The following is a 25,420-nucleotide window of genomic DNA, read 5'->3' as shown; positions in this document are numbered from 1 at the left end:
TATTAATACAAAAGCTAGATTGAGTACACCTAGTCAGTGTTGGCTTATGGTAGGTGCTCAATTAAAAAAGATGGGCCCAGGGAAGCATTAAATATCTAACTCTTCCCATTAATTAAGTCCCATTTGTAATAGCCTTGTTGCCATGGTTGACAAAATAGGAGTTTTAAATTACACTTATCCCAGTTTACATACCGACATAGGTTGGTATCTATTTGTCCAGTGTTTTTTGTAGACATGTGTATATTAATTTGCAAGATAAGATCATGCTATATGTATTGTTCTTAGTGCATTTGACTACTATAATGAAATACCATAAACTGAGTAGTATAAACAACAGACACTTTCTCACATTTCTAGAAAATCCAAGATGTCTCCGGTGTCTGCGAAGGGCCACTTTTTGGCTCAGAAACAGTGCCTTTTTTCTGTGTCCTCATGTGGAGGGAGGGACAAGGGCTCTTTCTTGGGCCTCTTTTATAAGGAAACTAATGTCATTCATGAGGGCTTTGTACTCATGACCCAATCACTTACCTTGAGGGTTAGAGTTCTTTATTAAAAAAACAAAAAATCCCTAGGGCCAGCAGGCTGCATAGTGGTTAAGGTGCTGGACTCCCACATGGCCCATCGTGGTTTGAACCCTGGACCTGGTATCTTGAAAATAATGCCAGGCACATGTGAGCGTGTGCCCAAAATTTCAGCAGAATGGAGAAGAAGGGATTGTGGTGTGGCCATACTGCCTGGAGGTTGATTTCTCACTTTCCTCCTAACTGTCTCTGTCTCTTTCTGGCGAGTGCATATGCCCTATGGCAAAAACCTTTAAAAATCCCCTTATTTATTATGATAGATTGTTTGTACCCTCACATGAGATTATGAGAGAGAGGGAGGGAGGGAGGGAGAGAGAGGGGGGGGAGAGAGAGAAAGGAGGAGGAGAGGAGAGAAAGAGAGAGAGAGACGGAGGGAGGGGAGGAGGGAAGGAGGGAGAGAGAGAGAGACAGAGAGACAGAGAGAGAGAAAGTGCCTTCCACAGTGTCTGGTCATACTGCAATCCCTTTGTCCAGTTCTCCAGTCTACTGGGGCTTGGTTCTCATGCCCAGTGTGTTTCGGGCTGACCAGGCTGGGGATTTGAACTGTGGTTGTCATGTGGGACCCATCCTCTCTGGAGTAGTGTGTCACCACTGGGCCACGGGGGTTAGATTTCAGCATATGAATTTGGCAGGGTTACAGATGCCCCAGAGCAGTATTGTTTTCTGTATGTTTTTTAAAGCATTTAACAATTCAAACTAACATTTTTCTAAGCCAGTACTTCTTTTCTGGGATGGTTTTTGTTTTTAAGCTGGGTGTACATTATTTCATCAAGTATGTGTACAGTACATTATTTAAATCACATCTTTTTTTGAGTTATTTATTTAATTTTATTCATCATTATTACTATTTTTAAATTTGTTACAGGGCATGTACACTCACCAGAGACAGAAAGACAGAGAAAAGGAAAGTGAGAAAGCAACCATGCTTGGCCAAGTGGAAGGCCAGCACCCTAACCACTACGCCACCTGCTGGCCCCCACATCTTGTGTTTGAACAAAATGTCCAGAGGGAATTTCAGCCAATTCAGAGAGGGGAATTAAGGGGTCACATGAATAGCTGCAAAGCTCAGTCAGAGATGAGTGCTATGAAGGAGAGGTGCACCTTGTCATCCAAGAGGGTGGATTTTATTTGATGAGTGAGAAAATCACATGTGAGCCATGAACTGAGGGTCGGTGGGAGCCACACAGATACAAAGAGTGTCCAGGAATGTACTTAGGGAAGGAAAGAGCCACGGAGAGACTCGGGGAACATTCACAGCGAAAGCTGGTATTACAAGAGGAGTCTGCAGTGGAGACCGAGAAGGACAGGCAAGAGAGACAGGAGACTCAAACGAGAAAGATACCTCGGGGGCGGGGGGGCAAAAGAAAGGGGGAATTCCCCAAAGAAGAGAGTGGTGCTTGTTTAATGCGTCAGGCAGACGAAGTACGATAAATGTAATAAAGTCCATGGGGGTAGATAGTTCCACAGCCCTGGTGACCTCATAGGGAGCAGCTTCGTCGGAAAGTCTGGCTTAGAGGCCAGTTTAACTGGAAGGGAACTTGCAAGGTTGTTGAGAAAGTGGAAATACTCAGAGGGGGCTACACTTTTAGAAACTTAATTATGCCAGTGAGGAGGAAGTAGATGATAGCTGCTCCAGAGCTAAGCTCAAAGCACAGCTCATCTTCTCGTGGGACTTTTCTGTCTCTTACCCATTGCAATTGACCAAGCCTTCCTGTGCCCACAGACCTGCCTTCATGCCCCTGGGGCCCTGGGCCCAATCAGAGTGCAGCATGGCTGGCTTGTTCATCTCTGTTTTGGGGAAGAAATGCACAGGTAACTGGCATGGGGGTTAAGGTGCTGGATCCCACATGAGCAACTCTGAAGGTTTCAGTCCCAGACCCAGTGACCTAAAAAACATGCCAGGAGTATATGCTTGTGTGCCCAAAATCCAGAGAGGAGAATGGAGGAGATGGGATTGTTGTAAGGCCACCCCCACGGGGAAGGGGTGATTTCTCCCTTTCTATCCCTTTCTCTGCCTCTCTCTGGTGAGTGCATGTGTTGTATGTTCAAAAAACCTTCAAAAAAAAAAAAAAAGAACCATACAAGTAAGAATTGAGGATTTGACTGTTAGTATTGTGTCTTCCAATGAATATTAAATATTTGTTGAGTGTGTATTTTAATATAACTTGGGAATTACAAGACCTCCAGAGAAGAGGATGAATATTCAGAGGAGAGACGTGACAATACGATATTATGGTGTGGAATAAAGGTGCCGACTGTGAATAGGGAGGGGACAACATTGGTGACCTCATAGGAAGCAGGAGAAAGGAGGGTGGAGATGGGAGCAAATAACGATAAGCCTTCAAGGCTGGGGAGCAGGAAGTTCTTAGTCTCCATTTTCTCAGTGAAATACTTGAAAAGGGTGTCTGCTGAGATAGGCTAGCTGGTGTGACAGGGAGGGAGAAGCTTTAGAATGATTGCCAAAGGGATGATGTGGCGTCTGAGAGGGTGTACACAGCAGGACTGCAGAGCCACCCTGAAGGCCTGAGTTTGGAGGTCTGGGTGATGCAGAATGATACCAATACAATAGTAAGGTTTGTGGGCTGGGCAGTGCCACAGCAGTAAAATGTGATGTCCTTGAAGCTGACCCAAATGGCAGGTTCTGGATTTTTCATCCAGAGACCTCCTTGAATATCCCGGGCATGTGGGTTCCCATGTTTTAGGGCTGACTGAGGCTGGGGTGGGTCATGGCAGCAGGACCCTGCTGGGTGCGCTGTCTGTCTGTCTCTGTCTTCCTCTCTCCTGCCTATAACAGAAATGAGTACACTTAAGAATGACTAACTTTTGCATCATTATTAATTTTTTTTTTTTTTGAGAGAGATCCTTGCTATAGGGTACATGCGCTCACCAGGGAGACAGAAGCAGAAAGTGAGAAATCACTCCCCTTCCTGACCAGAGGGATGGCCATGCCACAATCCCTTCTCCTTCCTTTTCTTCTGGGGATTTTGAACATGCACACACATGTGCTGGAATGAGTTTTAAGCCGCTGCAACGGGGACTTGAACCACAGTTGACTACGTGGGAGTCCAGTGATGTAACCATTATTCCATCTGCTGGTCCCAAGTTTTGCATTATTAAACATTTGTGTTTGGCTGGGATGCATACTCTGGGTTGTTTAGGAAGTCACCAACGTCTTCCTCAACTTGTCCTAATAAACCCACAGCAGGGCCTGGACAAAACCAGAAGCCCTTTGGGACAGATGCACAGAAAAGTTAGCTGTGGTCCCTGCCCCGAGGAAATATACCATGCCAGCATGCGTGCGAAGAAGAACTACTTTTCTGAGGGATTAACGTTGAGAAGTGAGTCATGCAATCTACTTACTGCTCACAGAGGATGAAAGCATGAATTCCCTGTTCTGTTACTGGTGGTCCATGTTTAATGGAGTTAAATTCTCTATACAACCATATGCTGATCAGTTGATGATACCTGATCAGTTATTCTAATGAATTGGAATTAGGTTAGTCTTTAGGAAGCCTTATATAGACCCCACTATTATTTGGCTATGGCAAGGCCCACACGTCAAGAGAGATTGCCATTGAGAAGGTGACTTGTTACACTCACGTGCTCCAAGGTGAGGGACACTACTTGCCACCCAGGCCTTCATGGGGAAGTGCTGTCAGGAGCCAGGGGTGGGGGGATGTAGGCAAGAGCCTTTCCTGTGGTTTCCGTGGGAAGAGACTGGCGAGACAGGGTAAGTAGGTTTAGGTTTGGTGGGTTTGAATAACTTCAATGGGTCCTGGGGCACAGGGGCCGTGCCTCACTGTCTGCGCCCTGGCCCTGGAGTGATTAGGGCAGGTGGGCAGTAACCCAGAGTGCAGAAGCCTGAGCATGGCATGGTTGGGGGGCTGGGGCCTGGATGGGCTGGTTTGCATTTAAAAAGTGTGCTCATGGGTGAGTTGCTGACTATCTCTAGAAATTGACTAGTTCCAGGACAGGCAGTTCCTTGGGGTTAGCAAGGCCCCAAGATATCAAAGCATACAGAATACAGAGCGTAAAAGAGAAGGTTAATACGAGCTTGGAGTGGAAGAGTCTCATTAGGAAACACCTGAGGAGTGATGCATTGAAGCCAAGGATCTGTACTCCAATGACATGTGCTGTCTTGCTTTAGGGGCCTGGTGTGGAAGAGGAAGGCAATATCCATTGTAAAATAACAAGCACATTTGGGCACTTTTAAGATCAGATGTGGTTCCTCGGGACCCCTCACTTAGCATTTGCGGGTATGGAGGGTGGGTGCACAAATCTACCTGTCCAGCCTACAGGTCTTGGTGGTGAGTAATCAGGGAGGGTTCAAAGAAGGACCTTTAGGTGCGCGAGCACTCTCAGAACCTGGCCTCCTCTGCTCCATGGAAGGTCAAGGCCCTCCCTGGAGAGGAAGAGAGAGTGCTGTGTAGACGATGGGGCCAATGGTCTCTGCCAAAACAAGGCCTTTCCTTTATCTGTCCATCCACTCCGTCTGGTGTGTAACACGTTGGTCAATACTTGGGGGTAGGGATTCAGGTGTGAATGAGCCATGCCACTTGTATCACAAACTCCCCTCTGGTGAGCAGTGGAAATGAGATAGAGCAGGTGGTCAGTGTGATGGCCGAGCTGGGAGCTGCAGGACTGCCCCTGAGGCTCTGAGACTCTCCCTCACAATGCCATCGAGTTCGTCTTCTGCTCTGTGTGTGACTTTTAAGGCCATCATCAGTCCTATGTTGCTATCAAGCCTGGTGCTATGAGGGGGGAGGACCAGCTGATTTACTCTTGCGGACGAGGTCTGCTCACCAGGGCGCTCTTTTGGGTCAGCTTTGAGGCCCTCCTTCACAGCCAGAGCTGGAATCTGAACTTCCGGGAGACCTCGTCTTCATCCTGCCTCCTCCTACAGACGGGTGCCAAGTCTGTGCCCTCTGCTGAGCTTAGACACGTGTGTCTGTTTAGGCTCCACAAGGCAGACTCTTCGAAGGACAGACTGACGAACTCTTTGTTAGACAGGGCACTGACTGGGAGCCACACACCTGGTTGTAGCACGTCTGGTGGGGTCTGTATTGTGGCCCCTTCACCGAGCCCCACCATCCTCCCAACATATCACTTCCACTCACCCCTCTTCCAGCTCCTCTGTGCCACAGCTGACATAACGAAGAGAACTTGACTATTTCCTGTTTTGCAGAGTGGAAGATCAGGGACCAGCAGTTAGCATAATGGCTAAGTGGCTGGACTCCCATGTAGGTGATCGTGGTTCGAATCCCGGTCCCGGTGGCTTAAACTCATGCTAGGCGTGTGTGTGTGTGTGCCCAAGATCCTGAGAGGAGAATGGAGGAGAAGGGATTGTGGCGTGGCCATCCCCCCTGGGGGGTGATTTCTCGCTTTCTGTCTCTCTCTCTGTCTTTCTGGCAAGCGCACATGCCCTATAGCAAAGTGAAAGATCAGAACGTTTCATGGCTTCTCCCAGATCACAGAGCTAGTGACAAAACATCATGTTTGCACTGGTCCCATAGCCTAGTGGTTAAAAGAGCTGGTTCCTACATGCCTGACTACAGTTCAAATCCCAGCCCTGGCAACTTGAAAAATGCACTGGGTGCATATGTGTGTGTGTGTGTGTGATCTTAAGATCCCAAGAGGATAGAGAGATGGTGGAGAAGGGATTGCAGTGTGACCATGCCCCATTGGGGTGTGCTTGCTCCCACTCCCTTTTTCTCTGTCTCTCTCTGGCAAACACATGTGCCCTCTGGCAATAAATATGTAAATAAACAAATAGAAACAAAGGCTACGTTTTCCAGACTTCAAGCTCAGTGATCTGGATACTACTCCACTAAATTATTGTAAATTAAGGGTTTTCCAGAGAAGCCTCTGTCAAGTGGTAGTTTAGGGGATGTTTATAGATGAGAAACCAAAACAGGGTTTCATAATCAAATCTTTTTAGGAAACACCGAGTTAAACATAATGAAATGATTTTATTTCCTGTGGGAGCGTGAGAGCCTTTCACATGTTCGTTTTCCTTTGACCCCTCTAGAAAGAGGTGGGATGTGCCATTTTCCTCTTCTTTCTTTTTAAAACCATGATAGAATTTTTCCAGAAACACTTGGAAGGATGGCCGTAAGTACACACTTTGGGAAATGCTGTCATAGAGTCAGGACATTTGCTATTTAACGACTCCTGGAACCAGCACTTTGCAAGGCTAAAGTCAAGGGCTTGTAGCAGTGAGTGTTCTGACATCTGGCAGGAGGGAGGGCACGTGAGCAGACTGTGTCAGCCATGGGCCTATGAGAGCAGGTCTGAGGAGCTACTTCTCCATGGCTTTTGTCACCTCTGGGAGCAAAGAGGCCCTGGGTAGGGAAAAGAGATAGTGCTTATTTAGCCTGTGTGCTTTTTTTGGAATTCCTGGGCTCAGCTGAGTGGTAGGTGAGTATCAAGAGAACCACCCATAGGGAGGGGCTCAAGACCCTGGTGGAGGGACGTGCAAGTTCTAGGAGCAGGGTCTTGTTCTTTTTCTTTTCTGTTTTCTTTCTTTCTTTTTCTTTCTTTCTTTTTGTGAGAGATTTTTGTTATAGGTCACTTGTGCTTGCCAGACAGACAGACAGACAGAGACAGAGAGACAGAAAGTGAGAAATCACCCCCAAGGGGAATGGCTGCACCACAATCCTGTCTCCTCCATTTTCCTCCCAGGATCTTGGGCACTCATGCACACATGCCCAGTGTGAGTTTAAGCTGCTGGGTCTGAGACTTGAACCATGGTTGACCATGTGGGAGTCCAGCTATGTAACCGTTATTCCATCTCCTGGTCCTTTTCCCTTATTTAAGTTTGTTGTTGCTTTACAACACACGTAGGGAGACATGGACCACTGACAGAGTCTCTCCACGTGGCTGTTGTGTTCAGGTTGACCAGGATCAGATCCCGGGTCTCAAATATGGCTCCAGTATCATGAAATAGCACTCTACCACCTGCCCCACCACGCTGGACTAGTCCTCATCCATCTTTTAAAGTTGTTTCTATAATCTTGGGGATTCCGGGCAGGGAGAAGAATCTTGAGGGCTGCAAGGAAGCTGAGAATTATATGATAGACACTGAGCCAGCATTGAGCCCCAGAGGGAAAAACAGCATCGTCATCAAGGCACAGAGGCCAGATTCTGCCAGCTCATGTGCATGCAGAACTCCTCCTGACGTCAGAGGCGGCGGGCATGTGTGCGTGCGGGCCCAAGGGGCGCTGGGGTGGGGGGGGCCCACAGCCGCCATGCTGAGGCGGGCCTCTTTGCAGGTGCTCCCAAGCCGCCGACAGCACTGACTTGCTCAGGGCTGGGTGTTCCCTCTTGCCAGATTATGCACATATTTCCTTTGGCCACCAGGTCCTGCCATAATGTTTTCATTCAGAACAGCTTTCTGAGAAGTTTGAGGACCATTTCTGAGGTCCTCTGTGAGAAGAGGGAGGCTGGGGATGTCCCTGACGGCAGAGAGTAGCAGAAAGGGAAAGGAAGAGAATTTGTGTGGGTTGGTTTTCCCATGATTGTTTTATAAGGATCTTCTCAGGGAGGTTACTAGGAAAACGTGACCTAATAAGCAAGGAAAAATTGGTTTACCTTGTCTATATAATGGGATTTATTTATTTATTTATTTATTACTTTTTTCATTTATCTTTTTCACAAGTGTGCATGAGAGAGAGAGAGAGAGAGAGAGAGAGAGAGAGGGAAAGAAAGAAAAAATAGTGCTCCCAACAGGGTCCCTGCTGTATGACCAGCCCCAGCCCCAGCCCCAGCCAGCCCTGCAAGACCAGCGTTCTCAGGGAGGTCTATGGGTGCGATCCTGGAACCCTCTGACATGCGTCAGCCTCGTCGATGACTGCATTTTACCACTTTGCCACCCTCTGGCCAACTAAGATGGAGTTTTGAATAATTTCCAGGAAGTAATTTTATCATCTCTCTCTTCTTTTTTCTTTTTGGCAAGGCCTATGCTGGAAATCCTGCATCTTGGTCAGCCTTAGAAGTGAGGGTGTGGTGCGAGGAGTCCAGTTTTTTCATGAGATGCTCATCTCTCAGCCTCTGGCACTTGCTACTTGCCCCCCCCCCTTTTTTTTTTTTTTACCTAATTAGCAATTCTTTACAGTACACTTTCTCTTCTCACTTTTCTGGTGTTGCTTCTGACTCCTTTACGAGGTCTGGCTGACGCGGGTCCTTGCAGACTTTGAGTTCTTGTGTTTCCGTGGTGGGCGGACTCATCATGATGACATAGCCATCTTCATTTATGGGAGTGCTTCCTACCTTACAGCCAAGGTTGCTTTGTTTTGCTGTAGAACAAGGAATCCATCTTTCTTCTGGCTAGTGTTTGCCGAAAACTATTTTCTTTTTCTTTATCTTTACCTTTGACCTTTCTGTATCCTTATTTGTAAGTTGGGGGCTTTGTACTTAGCGTATAGTTGGGTTTTGGTCAGCCTTATTCTGAGGATGGTGGCTTTCTGGGGTCCTGATGCAAAGTCCAGGTGTTACCAGGGTCCTTTCTCCTCGAGACTCAAAATCTTGGGCTCAGCTTTTCAGCTTCTCCTCTCCAGCTTTCTGGTCAATGACAAGATGAAGCCAAATGTCGGTGTCATCTCTTGGGCATCCCTTCTCGTCAGGCTTGTAGCCTCTCAAATCCTTGGTCCCTCAGTAAGCAAATATTTTCAAGCAGATTTTTCAAAAAAAAGATTTTTTTCTAGCTGTTCTTGTTGTCTTGGAGGGAAGATTGTGCTCAGAGAAGTTACTCTTCCATTGTTGGAAGTGGACATCTAGGAGACCGGTGGATCTAAGCATTCACCTGGAACAAGACAGCACAGGAAAGAACAGCAAGCACTCACACGCTTTTTCAAGTCCTCGCAGGTAGCTCAGAGCTTGGAAAGAAAAATGCCTGTTAAGAACTGATAAAGGATGAGGGAGTTAGATTCATGGGGTGGTGGACACCCTGGCATTATCTTGACTGACTCGAGGAAGGAAATGGGGAGGTCAGGTGGGAGAATACCTCTGGGAGAAGACTCATCTACATTTCCTGCCACCACTGTGTTTAGGCTGGAAAAACTCATGGAGCTAGGCTAGCGCTAGAAGGCTTCTGACATGAGGTAAGGTGTAGGGGGATTCCACCTAAGATTAAACCAGGTTAAAGTGTGTCAATACATTTTTGTCGTGTGGTGTGTACGTGTGTCTTTGCATGCCTATGTGTATGTACATATCTGTGCATACACACACATGTGAATGCATGTGAGTATGTATGTGTGTGCACGTGTGCATATGTGTGTGTGTGTATGTGTTTAAGAGAGATTTTTGCTGGGGTGTGTGCACTCACTGGAGAGACAGAGACAGAGAGAGACAGAAAGCGAGAAATCACTCACCGGGGGGTGGCCATGCCACCATCCCTTCTCCTCTATTCTCCTCTCAGGATTATGGGCATGCATGCACATGTATCCGGCATGAGTTTTAAGTTGCCAGGTCCGGGACTCAAACTGTGATCCACTATACAGGAGTCTAGCAACGTAACCATTATGTCATCTGCTGGTCCTGTGTATGGTGTTTTAGACAGGGTCTTGTCCTCTTGAAATCCTCCTGTCTCGGCTTCCCCAGCAGCAAGGAGTACAGGTGCATGCCTCCCTGCCTGGCCTTTCAGGGTGGGACAGGGATGTGACCCAGGACTCCCGTTTGGCCTCAGCTTGCGAAGCGGCAGTGCCTGGTGCATGATACTGTAGCTGGGCCCTAAATTAGTCAATATTTAATTAAAAATTTTTAACCAGAGGGATATTTTTATCTTAGTGGTTGTATTTTTTTATATGCCACTTTATATCATACGTTTACTTAAATTTGCAAACAACTTTTAGTGATTTGACTGTAGTACCTGGCACACAGGAACCCTTCACGGGCATGGATGAGAGGAACTTGGCCACCGTAATTGGCAGTTGGTGCATCGTCTCTGCAGTTCAGTAATTTACGCAGGAGGACACATAGATCTTTCAGGTTTCTCGCCCTTTAGTGAACGTCATCTTCCAGTGGGAAGGAGTGGAAGTGGAGACTTGGCACTTTTTAAAAATTAATTAGCTGTGCACCTTGCCTCTTTCCTGGGCGAATGTAAATTTGACCAGTCCTGGTGAGAGTCTGGGAACCTGCCACTTTCCCATTCATGGAGACAGGATTGGCTGGTTCTCACCTACGGAGTAATGGCGTTCAGCTTCCCACAGCATTCTGTGCTCAAGCAGGAGGCAGTTACCCAGCTCAGCAGAAGCAGCAAGGAACAAAGAAGGAAGTGGGAAGCCGTCTCCCACTGTGGTCTAATCAGGAGCAGGACTGACCTTAGGAACAAAGGGGAAGAACAAAACAGAAGGGACCCACATCACGTGGGTTCCTCTCAAATTCCTTTCAGCATCTCTGTTATTCCTATGTAGTTTCCAATCAGTTCTTAAAATCTGATGAAGCAGGACCAGCAGATGGCGTAGTGGTTACATAGCTGGACTCCCACGTAGTTCACTGTGGTTTGGGTCCTGAACCCAGGGGCTTAAAACTCATGTAGGGCACGTGTATGTCTATACCCAGGATCCTGAAAGGAGAATGGAGGAGAAGGAATTGCGGGGGGGTGATTTCTCACTTTCTGTCTCTCTTTCTCTCTAGTGTGCACACATGCCCTATAGCAAACATCTCTCTTAAAAGAAAAAGAAAAACAAAACAAGTCTGGTAAAGCTAGAATGGCTATAAGGGAGGAAGCAGTAAGCCAGAGAAACTGCCTGCCTCTGCCAGGGTTCTTTGCTTCGTTGACATAATCACCCTAAGAGCTAGCACTTCCCCAGTTCTAGGTGGCAGGCAGTGTTTTGCATATATTAACTTGCTTGCCACAGTTGCATAGCTTTACCTGCCAGGGCTAAGACTTGTGGCCAGGCAGTATGGCTCCAGAGTGCTCTTGCCCTCTGCTGCCCCTGTGTACGCGAATTTGCTCTGCCTTCCAGGCTGTCTCCTGCAAACTTCGGGGACAGGCCCCACACTGAGTACTTGGTCTTGGTTCCCAGACCAGATCCTGCTGTATTTGGAATTTCAGGCTGTGTGAAAATTTCTCTTCACCCTCAGCATGACCCAAGCTAGATGCCCAAGAGCCTGCTTGCCATTTGGGCCTCACACATCAACAGTCACTAGTTTGGATCAATGTGCTCTCTCAAATCTAAAAATCTTAATCTGTCTCCTCCACTGCTGGGCCAATGCCATTTCATTCCTTCTTCACTTTTTGCGTTGCATTTGCTAACAGCCTCCCAAGGGACCTCCCTGACTCCAGCTCTCCTGGCTTTTGTCTACCCTCCATTGTGTTCAGGAAGAGCAGAGAAAATACTAGTCTCTTCATGTTACTCTGGTTTAACAAAAGTCTGTGGTGGGCCGATGGGGTTGCAGCAGTAAAGCAACTGGGCCTACATGGGAAGGACCCAGGTTTGCATTCTGGGGCTTCCTTGGACATGCCAGGTGAGCATGTGTGTTCATGGACATGTGAGTGCCTGTGACTTAGTGACTACACTGGGTGTAGATAACGGTGTGAAGAACAGTGTTAGGAACATCAGCCCAGGGGTTGGACAGTCAGGGGTGTGAATTCCAGCTTCACTGTTAAACAAAAATTTCTCAGCCTCTTAGATATTTATGTTTCCTATTTATAAATTGAGGATAACCAGAAAACTTACCCCATGGACATGTTTATATTGAGGAAATACATGTAAGGACTTGGCATCATGCATGTTAAGAAAGGACTAAACAATTGTTGTCTATTTTTATTATTTTACTGTAAGGTTCAAAACTCTTAATATGCCTTATACGTTTCTTAAAAACATATGATACACTCAATCTAATATTTTGCATATCCCCTATATATTTCTCATGCTTCAGCCATCCTAGTCCTCATTATTCCAGGATCCATCAGTGTTTGGAGTTACTATCGTTTTTTAAAAAGAATGTCCATTCTGTGTTACATGCTTAAGTAAATCATACTGAAGAAGGCCATATGATAGACAAAAGGGACCCAAGAGTCAAGAGCAATTCCAAGATGACTAAGAGCCTCTGTGATTTCCTTGGACTTTCATTTGAGAGTAGGGTAAGATTTGGATCCATGGGTACATGGCCCTTCTGTTTACCTCTTCATCTCTGCTCCGGGCTCATGGTTTGAAGCTAGGCAGGGGATCTAAGGAGAAGTATTTTTTCTTATGCTCAGTGTTGGCCACTGAGTTCAGTTCATTGTCCTTGGTTAACTGGACAGCTAAAAATGGAGGTGAAAATCTGTAAGGAGGATATTCATGTCACCCCGCGGAGATAGGCAAACCTGGAGGCAGATAAATTTTAATCAGAGACAAAGAAGCTCTTGAGCAGTTTTGAAAAATAAAAACCAGTATTTATTATGTATTAGGCACTGTAATAAACACCCTACATGATTTATTTTAATCTTCAAAACAAACATATGGGCACTTACTATTATTATATCTTAATTTTATAGATAAGACACTGAGGTTTAGGTGAATTGAGTTACTTGCCAAGATTTGAGCTCAGAAATTTGATGACAAAGTCTATTCTTTATCATCTTCAGATGCTCTGAAATATCAGTCCTTCAAGACTCTACTGGACAAGAGATCAATTAGATGAGTGGTTTTCAAACATTTTGACCTTGGTTTGTGGTAAGACATCCATTTTATTTATGAGCATGACTCAGGACACTCATGCACACAAACACAAACACTTACCATGAACATGTGCCCACCTTCGTATTCATATACCTGTTACATTTGAATATCCATTTACGTTTTATAGAAAAATGCAAAATGGAAACAAAATTTTCACAAACCAATAGTTGTCCTTTTTATGTGTGTTCTGTTAAATTTGCATTTTAGGAGCCAGGAGGTGGAATAGTGGGTAAGGTGCTGGACTCCCACATGGCCAACCATGGTTTGAGTTCTGGACTCCAGTGGCTTGAAACTCATGCTGGGTGTATTTGTGTGCATGCTCAAAATTCCAAGAGGAGAATGGAGGAGAAAGGATTGCTATTTGGCCATCTGCTCTGGGGGGTGATTTCTCTCTTTCTGTCTCTCTGTCTCTTTGGTGAGGGCATACACCCATAACAAAATTCTCTCAAAACATTTCTGCATTTTATTGCCCCAAATTATTGCTCATAACCCACCAAATTTGTAGGTAGTGACTTGCATTTGGAAAAACAGTGAATTAGAAGATTTTTAGTCCCTTTCCAAATCATTGGATCCTTATGTTTCTACTTTTCCTGGAAATCCTTGTGGGTTTGGTCTACCCATTAATCATTCCAGGAAATACCTTCTCATCATGTGATATATAAACATTTACTATCACTTGGTCATAATATTGAGTATTGTGTTGTGGAAATTGTTAAAAGGTATTTCGTAAACGTTTGTGGTATTTTGTAACAGGAGACTTTGCTTTTATTTTTCTTATTTACCAAAAAAAATTGTATTACACTGATCATTTCCATATGTATTTTCAAAGTTGCTTGGTTGGTTGGGTTAATATTTTATTCTTTAAGTTACTAAGGCATTGTATTCAAATAAAAGGAATGATCACAATAGTATTAATTAGAAGAGCATTATGGCTTTGGTTTCCATGCAAATGAGCATAATTGAAATAGAATTGTGTTTTTGTAAATGGATTTTGAAACTTCGGTGGAAAACTTGGAAGATAAATATTCTCAGTGCTAAAGCAAATGCAATCTGTATATGTAAATGAGATCAATTAATTTTAACAGGGAAATGAGAAAATCAATGATTTTCAAAATCTAGTAATTTGGTAACCATTAGTTTCATTAGTCTTTCTGTTTTAAACTTAATTATTCATCTATAGAACCAGATTGAAGTATAATTTATGGAGAATTCACCCTTAAGTTAATTACATGCAAGCCTTCCCCTACAAATGGAAGAATTGAGGATGAAATTATAAATGCTTAGTGTGGAGCATGGAATCCTTTGGTCACGGTTTGTTTGGGTTCAACTCAGGAGACTGTGGAGTAAGAGTACACTGGCTTGGACTCAGAACAGGCTTGGAATCTCGACTTTGCCTTGTTCTAACTGGGAGTTCTTAGACACTAACCTTCTACAGAGCTTCAATTTTCTTATGTATGAAACTAAGACACTATACCTATACTGCAAAGCAAATATGAAGGTTACCTGAGGAAATACATGTCTAAATCTTTACCAAATAGCAGGCACACAGAGAAAGCTCTTATAAAAAATGTCATCCCCCTGTCTCTGTCTTCCTAATTGGATGGAGGAAGGCTTGGGTTGAAGAAGTGTTGTGTTCCTGGAATTAGGAAGTGCACAGTATGGCTGGTAGTTTCCCTTCAGTTGGTGGTAATTTTACCTGATGGTGTTCTGTGGATTTCTTATAGTATCATCTCTATCAAGAAACTGATATGGGGGGCCACCATGTGGTGTGGTGGTTAAGGTGGCTGGCCTCCCACATGGCTGACCTGGGGGTTTGAAAGTTACACTGGGTGCTTGTGTGCACATGTCAGTGCCCAAAATCCCAGGAGGGGAATGGAGAAGAGGGGATTGCATCATGGCCATCCCCCTCTGGGGCATGTGTGATTTTTCACTTGCACTCTCACTGTCTCTTCCTAGCAAGTGCACACAACCTATGGCAAATCCTAAAAAAAAAAAAAAAAAGAAACCAGTATGGGTTTTAGAAAATAAGTCACTGGAATTGTTTAAAAGGCCAGAACAGCAGATGATATTGGGAAGAATGTATGCACTTAGTTTGTTTTTATTTCTTCATTGTAATAACTGGTTTTTCTGATTTCTTACATTTCACTCAATCACATTATCTGGTTATGACAGTCATGATAACTAATATTAATATCTACATAACACTTAATGACTGTGTGAAAGAGCTAGGGTAATTACCATTATTGACATTACATAGGTGAGGGGGTAAAGGCCCAGTGAGGGTATGTAGATTGCCTCAGGCACAGCTGAAATGATACGGAAGTTCACGCCCCAGTCCGTCAGGTTTCAGGTTTATTCTCCTGCATCGAGGCTTTGACACCACATGGATATCATTGGTGGTCCACAGGTAAGCCATGCTTAAAGCCATGATTAAATATTTTATTTAACCATGGGGGGGTGGTCTAAGGGAAAACTTAGCATTGGCAAAATGAGTCAGGAAAGTCACTCATCACTCCCCAACACAATGGATCTAGACTAGCGCAAACCATTTTAAAAAAAGAGAATGAAATTGGAGAACTTATACTAGCTCATTTTAAGTCTTGCCATAAAGCTGTAGTAATCCAGTCCAGGGAGTGTGGTATTGGTATTGACATAAGGATAAACATAGATCAATAGTACAGAAAAGGGAGTCCTAAAACATGGCCACACATACATCATGGCAAAGATGTAGAAACAATCCAGGGAAAAATGATGGTCTTTCCAATAAATGATGCTGGAACAACTGAACATCCATATGCAAAAAAAAAAAAAAAAAAAAAAAGGGATATGCACCCTGCATGTTTTATGTTTTTCAAGTCACTGGGGCCAGGATTCAAACTGCAGTTGACCATGTGGGATCTGGCTCCTTTAATTATTACACTATGAGTCTGGATCTACTTATGCAACATTCTTAGACCAGTAACATTGACCTTTTTTTTTTTTTTAAGTTTATTTATTGCACAAGTGAGAGAGAGGAAGGAGGAGGAGAAAGATCGAGAGTATCTCTAACAGGGTCCTGATGCCACAATCCACCCCCTGGCTTCAGTCAGCCCTGGATCGTGGCCAAGCACATACTCGATGAACTCAGGGAGGTCTTTGGAGTAGAATGGGAAGATGAAGAGCCTTCCCATGTGAAATTACCTTGCAGAATGCTGTATTTTACTTGGTTCCATTGCATTTATCTTTAGTGACAGAAATCATATCAATGATAGTGTGAGGTAGGGTAGAAGTGATTGGCCAAAAAGAAAACAAAGGAAGTTTCTCAACTGATGAGAGACGCTGGGTTGTCAGGACAGTCATGACATATTTTTCTGTGCAGAAATGTGTCATGACTTTTCCAATGACTCAATACATATCTTGGTTGTGTTATTGTCTGCCAGTGTGGATATTTGTTAAAACTCTTCAGACTGCATGTAACGTGAAATTTATTGTATATAAATTATATTTTAACAAAAAGCAGAACAATGGAAGTCAGTGCATCAAAGAACATGGCAGAGAGCTTCAAAACAGACTACAAACTCATGTTTCCCACACAAATGATCATAATTACAACAGATCAAAAAGAAAAAAGATAACCTAATAGAAAAAAGATTGAGCAAAAGGTAGAACAAGCATTTGAGAGAAAAGAAAATATGAAATGGCCATAAATATATGTGAAGATGCTCAGTCTCATTAGAAATCAGGGAACTGCAAATTAAAATTATGAGTAAACACCATTTCATCCTCAGCAGATTGCCCAAACTTATGTATTGAAGATTGGTAGAGAAAACAGACCTCTACAGGGTGCTGGTGGGAGTATAAAATATGTATAAATGTATTAGAAAAAACATTGGTATTATTTTTTTCAGACAGAGGTATGCAGTACCTCTGAGTCAGCAATTCCTCTTCTAGGTGAACACACTAGCCATATTTTTGTTTGTGTGCACAGGAGAATGGCAGAAATATGCTCTTAGGGCATTATTTATAATATCCAAAAGCTGAAAACGACCCACATGTTCATCAAGAGGAGAATGCATAAATAAATGGTGGTTTCCACGTGATGGAATCCTATACTTTGGTAAAATGAATTAACCCTTGCTTCATGCATCAGCAACAGTGAATTTTAAGAAAATATACCGAGTGATAAAGGCAAGCTTGTAAGAATATAAAGAGTGTGATAGTATTTTTACAAAGATCTCTAGCATCCACAACTTTACAATTGTGTAGTGATATGATTTAGTATGCTTTCTGAGAAAGGAAGGGTCTAATCAACTCAAAATTCAAAATCACGTTTCCTTTTGGGGGAAAGGAGAGAAAGAGAAAGAGAGAGACTGACCCAAAGAGCTTGAAAGAAATTGAAATAATCTCTTAGGTTGGTTCATGTTTGTTTTATAATTTTGTATACTTTGTCTATGCATTTTATGTCTCCGTATTTCATATAATTCTGTATATTTTGTCTATACATTTCATATTTTTGTATATATATTTTATAATAATAAACTATTTCAATGGATTTTTAAAATGCCCTTAAAATATTTATAGCATTTGACTAGTGTCCTACATGTGGCAGTAGGATACACGCTATATCAACTATCCGGACCAGCAAGTGACATAATGGTTACTCCCATGAAGTTGACCGTGGTTCGAATCCCGGACCTGGTGGTTTAAAACCCATGCCAGGTGTGTGTGCATGCATGCTCAAGATACTGAAAGGAGAAGGGATTGTGGTGTGGTCACCACCCTTCCCCTGTGGGGGGGTGATTTCTCAGTTTCTGTCTCTTTGCTTCTCTCTTTCTCTCTAGCAAGTGTATGTGCCCTATAGCAAAAATCTCTCTAAAAAAAGAAGAAGGAGCTGGTGTTTAAAAAGTGAAAATGACATGGATCCTTCAGTGACATGATCCTTCAGACCACAGGCCCTTCGTCTTTAGGCCTTGACATACCTGGCAGATGCCTGGAACTTTGGTGTTAGGTGCTGGGCTGAGGTGCTGCTGCTGGTGCACCTGGAGTTTGTTTCCTTGGTCCTGGCACAGCTGTGAGAGGAAGAGCTACCACATAATAGAACAGAAAATGGCTTACTTGACAGCTTGGGCAAATGAAGAGTTTTACTTGAAATTAAAAAAAAAAAAAGGTTGTATTTCTCTACAGGACCAAAGAAATGAATCACCAGTCATACACAACAGTGATTTCACAACAGTGTTTGCGTACAGATCAAAAGTGGGGATATTTAGATCTAAGAATGATAAATCTATGTGTATAGATCATATATACTTAATATATCATTAAATTCAAGGGTACTTCAAAAGTTCATGAAAAAAGTGGAATTAAAGTATGGAATTAAGTTTGTTTTGATGCAAAGAAATTGAAATCCATGGACAGTTTTTTTTTTTTTATGATGGGCATTTTCATGAACTTTTCAAAGACCCCTCATATTTAAGTACAAAAATAGATATTATATATACATGCTTGTACATCATGTAAACAAATATTATTTTGTATATAATGTATAAATACAAAACATAAAATCCAGTCATATGTGGCTTCACGCAAGGCATGCTGAGAAATACACGTCACGAAGTGACTTGCATGAGCATCATAGACTATGCTTACACAGCCTAGAGGGCACAGCCTGCTACTCATCCAGGCCCCACAGGTATGTGTAGATGGCATATATTTTAATCTCATGGCACCACCATGACATGGGTGAGCCATCCGGATTCGAACTTTGTTATGCGGCACTGGATTATACAAATTTATATACTTCCACACTCTAAGTTCATATTGCACAATAAAAGTAATGATATAAATATATATTGGGTTGTCCAAAAAGTCATGACATGTTTTTGCACAGAAAAACAAAAATACATCATGACTTTTCGGACAACCCAATATAACTATATGTGAGATATACGTAGATTGACACATGTTTAAACGTAAATTGTAAGTCCACTTTTTGATCTCATAAATCTTGCTGTTGTGAGTGCCTTATTGCATGTAGTAAAATGTTTGCTGATGTCATTTTTGAGAGGTAAGATGATGGAACTCTTTTTTCTTTTATGGCCTGATTTTCCAACAGGGTATACAAAAACATGTTATTACTCATTGCAAACTAAACCAAGTATCTGGTGGCTGATGATAAGGAAAGCTTATAATCAGATAGACATGGTGCCAGTTCCCCTTCATGCTTTCTGAGCTCCCTGTCTTACCAAATGTCTCGGAGGACAGCTGAAGAGGTCAGGGGACTGTGGTCATGATGCAGGGTTTCCACAGTGGGCGCGTTTCCTCAGGTGTGTGGAGCTGCTGGTGCTGGGCTGGCTCCTGGGTGTTCAGGGCCCTTTTTACAAGATTCAGTGGCTCCTCTTGTAAATGACTCCAGCATAGTTCTTGCAATTTTTATGGAAATAGTGTAACTCAAAAGTTAATGGTGGGAACCAGCAGTTAGCGTAATGGCTATGTCGCTGGACTCCTACGTAGTCGACCGCGGTTTGCATCCTGGACCTGGTGGCTTAAAACTCACGCCGGGCGTGTGTGTGTGTGTGTGTGTGTGCCCAAGATCCCAGGAGGAGAATGGAGGAGAAGGGATTGCGGCGTGATCATCCCCCCTGGGGGGTGATTTCTCGCTTTCTGTCTCTATGTCTCTGTCTGGCGAGCGCACGCACCCTATAGCGAAAATCTCTCCAAAAACAAACAAAAAAAGTTAATGATGAGAGGAATATTTCAGATTCAGTTTCAATGTTGCTTCATCTGAAGGGTAAATGAATCACATGAGCTCACACATCGTGAACAGACCAGCAGCAACACATGTAAGACTGAGGGTGGCCACAGGTTTCAAGACAGGCTGCTGCGTGTGGAACAGGGGGCCTTGGAGGTCAGGCTGGTGGGTTTCCTGCTTTTCTTCAGGTCGCTGGTCATGTTGAAATGCAAACAATGAAGAACTTCTCAGTGACATCATTCTCTTATATTTCATAAAATTAGATCTTTGTTGCCAAAGGGTGAGTCTTATTCCATGAAAAATACCTAGGATGACTACTGAGTGAGTGCTATGAAAGAAAATAAAGGAGGAAGAGGAGGAGAATAAGTATAGTCCCGAAGGTGTATGCAGACAGCTGGGATGGAGAGGAGGAGGCTGGAGATAAGGTATGCTGGAAGGGTAAGAATGGAACAGTCTGTGGGGTCCACTAGTAAAAAAAAATAGTTAAGGACCCTGCTTACTAGGTGCTGATCCCATCCTGGGTATTTGTTAGGGTGCTCCTTAAGGGTGGTTTCACCTAATCCTTACTCTACCTTATTTGAGATAGGTGTATTATCTTTAGCAGAGAGCTCTGAGCAACGTTCTCCAAGTGACACAGCTTCTTGGGAGTTGGAGTTCAGGCTGGAGTCTGAATTGAAACATCCAATGGTCAAGCCCATGCAATTAATTACACTATCTTTTCTTCTCTTCTGGTCTGCAACAGCATCTAACTTTGTTCTTGATACGCAGTAGCCTGTTGCCAAAACTGAATGCATTAGCCAATTTTTAACACTTGGGTAGACACGCAAGCAAACCCAATTTACTTAGGTCTTCCATAATTTCCAATGGACTAGAACATTTTCCCATTACTATCTCAACCACGGAATGAAAAAGCCTTTTACACAAACAGTAAGAAAGGGGAAATAAACTTCCCTAATACCACCATGAGACCCAGCATCTTTTTGTCATTGTTCTTGTTGACCCAGTGTTCACCTGACCTCATAGGTGGAATCATACTGTTGGCGGAACTTTTTAATGAACTTGAAGAAATGATGCAGTCAAAAGTCACAAGGTGACAAAGATAGGAAAACTGCTTTGTAAGTAGAATAAATGAATAGTAAATTTCATATTGGTGAAGAAGCTTAAGTATAGAGGGGCCAAGAGTAATCCTAAATCCCTAATCACAAGCTGAATATGAGGTCAATAAATAAACAAGACAATCTTCTGGCATGCAATTAAAATCCAATTTACTGTATATCGTGAATGAATGTAAAATAAAAAAGCTCCAAATTGGTAAATTGGCATACTTTTTTCCTTTTAAAGCATATCAAGTTTTGTTTGGGTCAAATCTCTTATTTGTCATTGGAAGATTTCTGTTTATTTGTTTTTATGGCATATTTGCTCATCTTATTAGATTATTTTTCAGTAGGTTTCTCCCCTTATTTTGTAGATTTGCAATATTAATATTTTAAAGGTGTTACAAATATAAAAAAAATCCAATTTACTTCCAGGTAATTGTTGCCTAAATAAAACCGGCAGCTGGTCTCTTGAGCACATGCTGCTTCTTTCCTTGCCAGGGAGGGAGAATAACCCAGGTCTAGCTCAATTGCCTGCTACCTGTGGGACCTTGGACAAGTTACTTTCTTGAAGCCTCAGCGCCCTCATCTGTAAAATGGTGATTCTCATCTCAACCTCATCGTAAGTGCTGTGACTGTTAAAGGAGAAAGTGTGTTAAACACCTGCACATTAAACGTTGAGCACAGTGGTGGGCCCTTAGGAAATGGTGGTGGGGAGGGCGAAGAGTCTACATAAACCAAATTAGAAATCCATTCTCTCCAAATTTGAGGGGCTTCCCTAATGCCTTGATTTCTTTGCTCACATTGGTCAACTTCTACCCAAGGAAGCTCATCTTCTTAGGATGGTTGTCTCTTGCGAAGAAATCCAGAGTTGAATTTCTGAGCAAAGATGCTAGTTTAAGGTATCTTAACAGGAGGAAGGGTATCTATTGAATGGGAGTATTGAAAACTGGGCTGGCTCAGTGTTGCAGCAGTAACGTGCTGCTCAAGCCAGGACAGATCCCTGTGGAAGATGGTGAGATCAACTCCTTAGCTGATCTGTATATGTCACCCATGATCCTGTCTTGCTGGGAGGGTTGTGGGGGGGATTCTGGCGTGATATCTTGTCGAGGGTGCTTTTCTTCCCCATCATGAAATAAAGTGAACTTAAGAAAAGGAATATTGAAAACAATATGAAGTTTTTTTTTGTCAGCTCATAACTGATACCATCCTTGTTAAGCAGGTCAGATTAGGGGTTTAGAAGGATGGCAGCCATTTTGAAATTAAGAAGGGCCTCTCACAGAACAATCTGATCAAGTGCTGAGTCACGGGGAGGTCTGTTTGAGGAATGGTCACATGAGAAACTGGGAATGGGCTTTTGAAGTAAAAGAGAACTCAGGATACTCAGGAGGAAGCAGTGGACTCTGATGGATTGAGGTGAGGGATGATTTGCACCTGCTGCATTTGTGCCTTAAAGGCTGAGAACATACTGAGCTTTTCCAGACAGTTTTGTGGTGCTTTCTGACTGTCTCCCCATTACGTGATTACAGAAATAAACTCCATTTTTCTCCAGGCTCTCATTTCGCTGACCATGAGAAGAAGCAGCTAGACTTAGTTGGCTGGCCACATTAGTTTCAAATTCTATGACCTCAATTTAGTTACTTTTCTGAGCTTTGGTATTCTCATCTCTTAGATGTCTGTTCAGCTAGTATTTAGTAAGCACCTACCATGGGTCAGCCCTGGAGATACATCCATGAGCAAGACGGGCAAGGTCCTTACCTTTCTGGGACTCACAGTCCAGGGAAGCAGATGCGCCAGTAAATCATGTGAAGATATAATGATCAGAGGAGGGAACGGTGTCAGGAGGACACACAAGGGCATGGAGCCTGATGTTGAACGCGAGACTTAAGGGAGGGGTAGGTGATGGTATATAACCTCCTCCTCAGAAGGGATAATGTTAGGATTAAATGTTAATAGCATACATGTAAGCACTCAGTGTCAGCTGGTGTCTGCTAAGTGATCCATGTGTATTACTATGATTGGAAGAACAGCTGGACTAAAACGACTGCTATCAATCATCTGGTCTTTTCTTGCTTTTTTGTCTGGTGGCTGGTACACAGCTGGATGCTGGGAACTTGTTTGAAATACAGATTCCTGGGGGCTAGACAGTGACACAGAGTAATGCAAAACTCTACAAGACTGACTGACATGGGAAGGTTCCAGGTTTGAGTCCAGTGATATCCCTGAACACACTGGGCATGGGTGACAGTGTCTGTAACTAGCTGAAGTTGGGGATGAATCACATATGAAGACCTTGTTGGGGGTGTGTGTCTCTCTGCTTCTGTATCTTTCTCTATCTCTATGTCACTTTCTTGCTAATAGAATAATAAAATAAATATAAAAAAATACAGATTCTGAAAAAAAAAATACAGATTCTGTGACCAGCAGGTGACACTGAGGTTGAAGAGGCTGGATCCCAAGTAGCCGACTGTGCACTTTGAGTCCTGGACCCAGTGGGGTGAATGTGAATGTGATCGTGTTCCCCAAATTCTGAGAAGAGAATGGACAAGGGGTTGTGTGGTGTCTGTCTCCAGAGAGTGTACGTGCCCTGTGACAAACTTTACAACAAACAAAATCCCACACTAGATTCTTGGATTTCATCTCGGGAGAGTGTTTATTTATTTATTTATTTATTTGCTGCAGGATGTGTGTGCTCACGAGAGAGAAAGAGAGACAGAGAGAGAGAGAAAGAAAGAGAGACAGAGAGAGAGAGAAAGAAAGAGAGAGAGAAATTAGGGGAAAAGCCACACTGCAATCCCTTCTCCTCCAGTCTCCTCTCAGGATTTTGGGTATACACGCACACACGCCTGGCATGAGTTTCAAGCCACTGGGTCCAGGATTTGAACTATGGCCAGCCATGTGGGAGTCCAGTGATGTAACCACTATTTCATCTGCTGGTCCTAAGAATCCATGTTTTTAAATCCTCTTCCAGGTGATTCTCATTTAGCATACCTGCTCCTCCTGGCTTCAAATTAGAGATGGAGAGGTTGAGACTCAGGAAGGATGAACTTGGGGCCATTTGGGAAGTCGCCCAAGTCCACAGAGCCAGCAGAGGGCTTTGCTATGGGATTAGGAGCATAATATTGGGTGAGAGGGCAGAGTAAAGGCATTCTGAGAGCACAGCTCTGGGAGTGCTGGAGCTAAGAATTCCTGAATTTTCAGCTTCTGAATGTCTTCTTGGCTTCTTGAGCATTGCCAGGAAGAGCTGATGTGAAGCCATCAGGGATTTATGAGTGTTTGAAGTGGAACCTGGCGCCGGAGTGCAGTGGGGCTAGCTGGGTTGCCAGAATGACTTGGGGCTCCTTCTCCTTTGGCTTCAGTGCCACGGGAAAGCCAGGCTGGGAAATTGCTGTGCAATCTCTTCCTCTAATTCAATTCTGCGCTGATATCTAGTATGTCAAATCGCTGTGCAGATGAGATGACAACATGGCAATTGGGTTTGTGTCACAGTTTGTTATTTTCAAACGTGTGTGAAGATTTGTAATTGTGTTGACACCCATTAGGTCTCTCTTCCTGGGCAGCTCTCTGAGCTGTTTGAACATGTTGTAATTAGGTTTCCTCATTCTGCCCTCCTGCCTGTTGTCCCGAGGGTATGCAGTATCAGGCACTGCTCAGACCTTCATCACGACCGTCACATTTCTGAAAGATGTAATCAACTGGACACGCACTTCTTCTTCTGCTTCTGACCATAGTTGGCTCTAGTAATGGCAGGAGTTGGGGAGGGGTTGTGGAATGGGCTGATTAATTTAAAATGACAAAATCTTTTGGACAAGTGCCACTCTCTGATTGGCTAAAAAGACGACCAGCTCTGTCCCCTTGATTTCTGGCATATATTGTACTCATAACACCCTGCTCTATCACCGACTGATAATTTAAAAGCTGATTTCGTCTTGCTTGCTGAATTAATTGAAGTGGAATAGGGCAAGCCTGGGAAGTTTTATCTGCTCTTTGCCCAACGAGACTGGAAATAAAGGATGTAAGGGTGAAAGTCTACCCTGACTTTAATTAAATTTAATATGCAACACAATTGTATCCTTCATTCAGGTTCCAAGCAATATTAAATGAAGATCTAACCCCATTATGGTCATCTCAAATGAATTTCTACCTAATTTTTTTTTTTCAAAATAAAATCTAAAATTTTTATAACTTAAAATGGTTAAGGTATAGACTAATTAAAATGCATTTTTATTGTTGTTAAGGTATAGACTATTTAAAAATGCACTTTTATTGTTGTGAACAGCCAGAGTTCTGTGATGTTTCATTCAACTGCATTTTGTTTCTATAATTGCCACGGACAATATCAATAGAGGGAAA

The sequence above is a fragment of the Tupaia chinensis genome, unplaced genomic scaffold (assembly GCF_000334495.1).
Source record: "Tupaia chinensis unplaced genomic scaffold, TupChi_1.0 Scaffold000045_1, whole genome shotgun sequence".
NCBI classification, from domain to species: domain Eukaryota; kingdom Metazoa; phylum Chordata; class Mammalia; order Scandentia; family Tupaiidae; genus Tupaia; species Tupaia belangeri.
Note: the sequence above shows the minus strand (reverse complement) of the source record.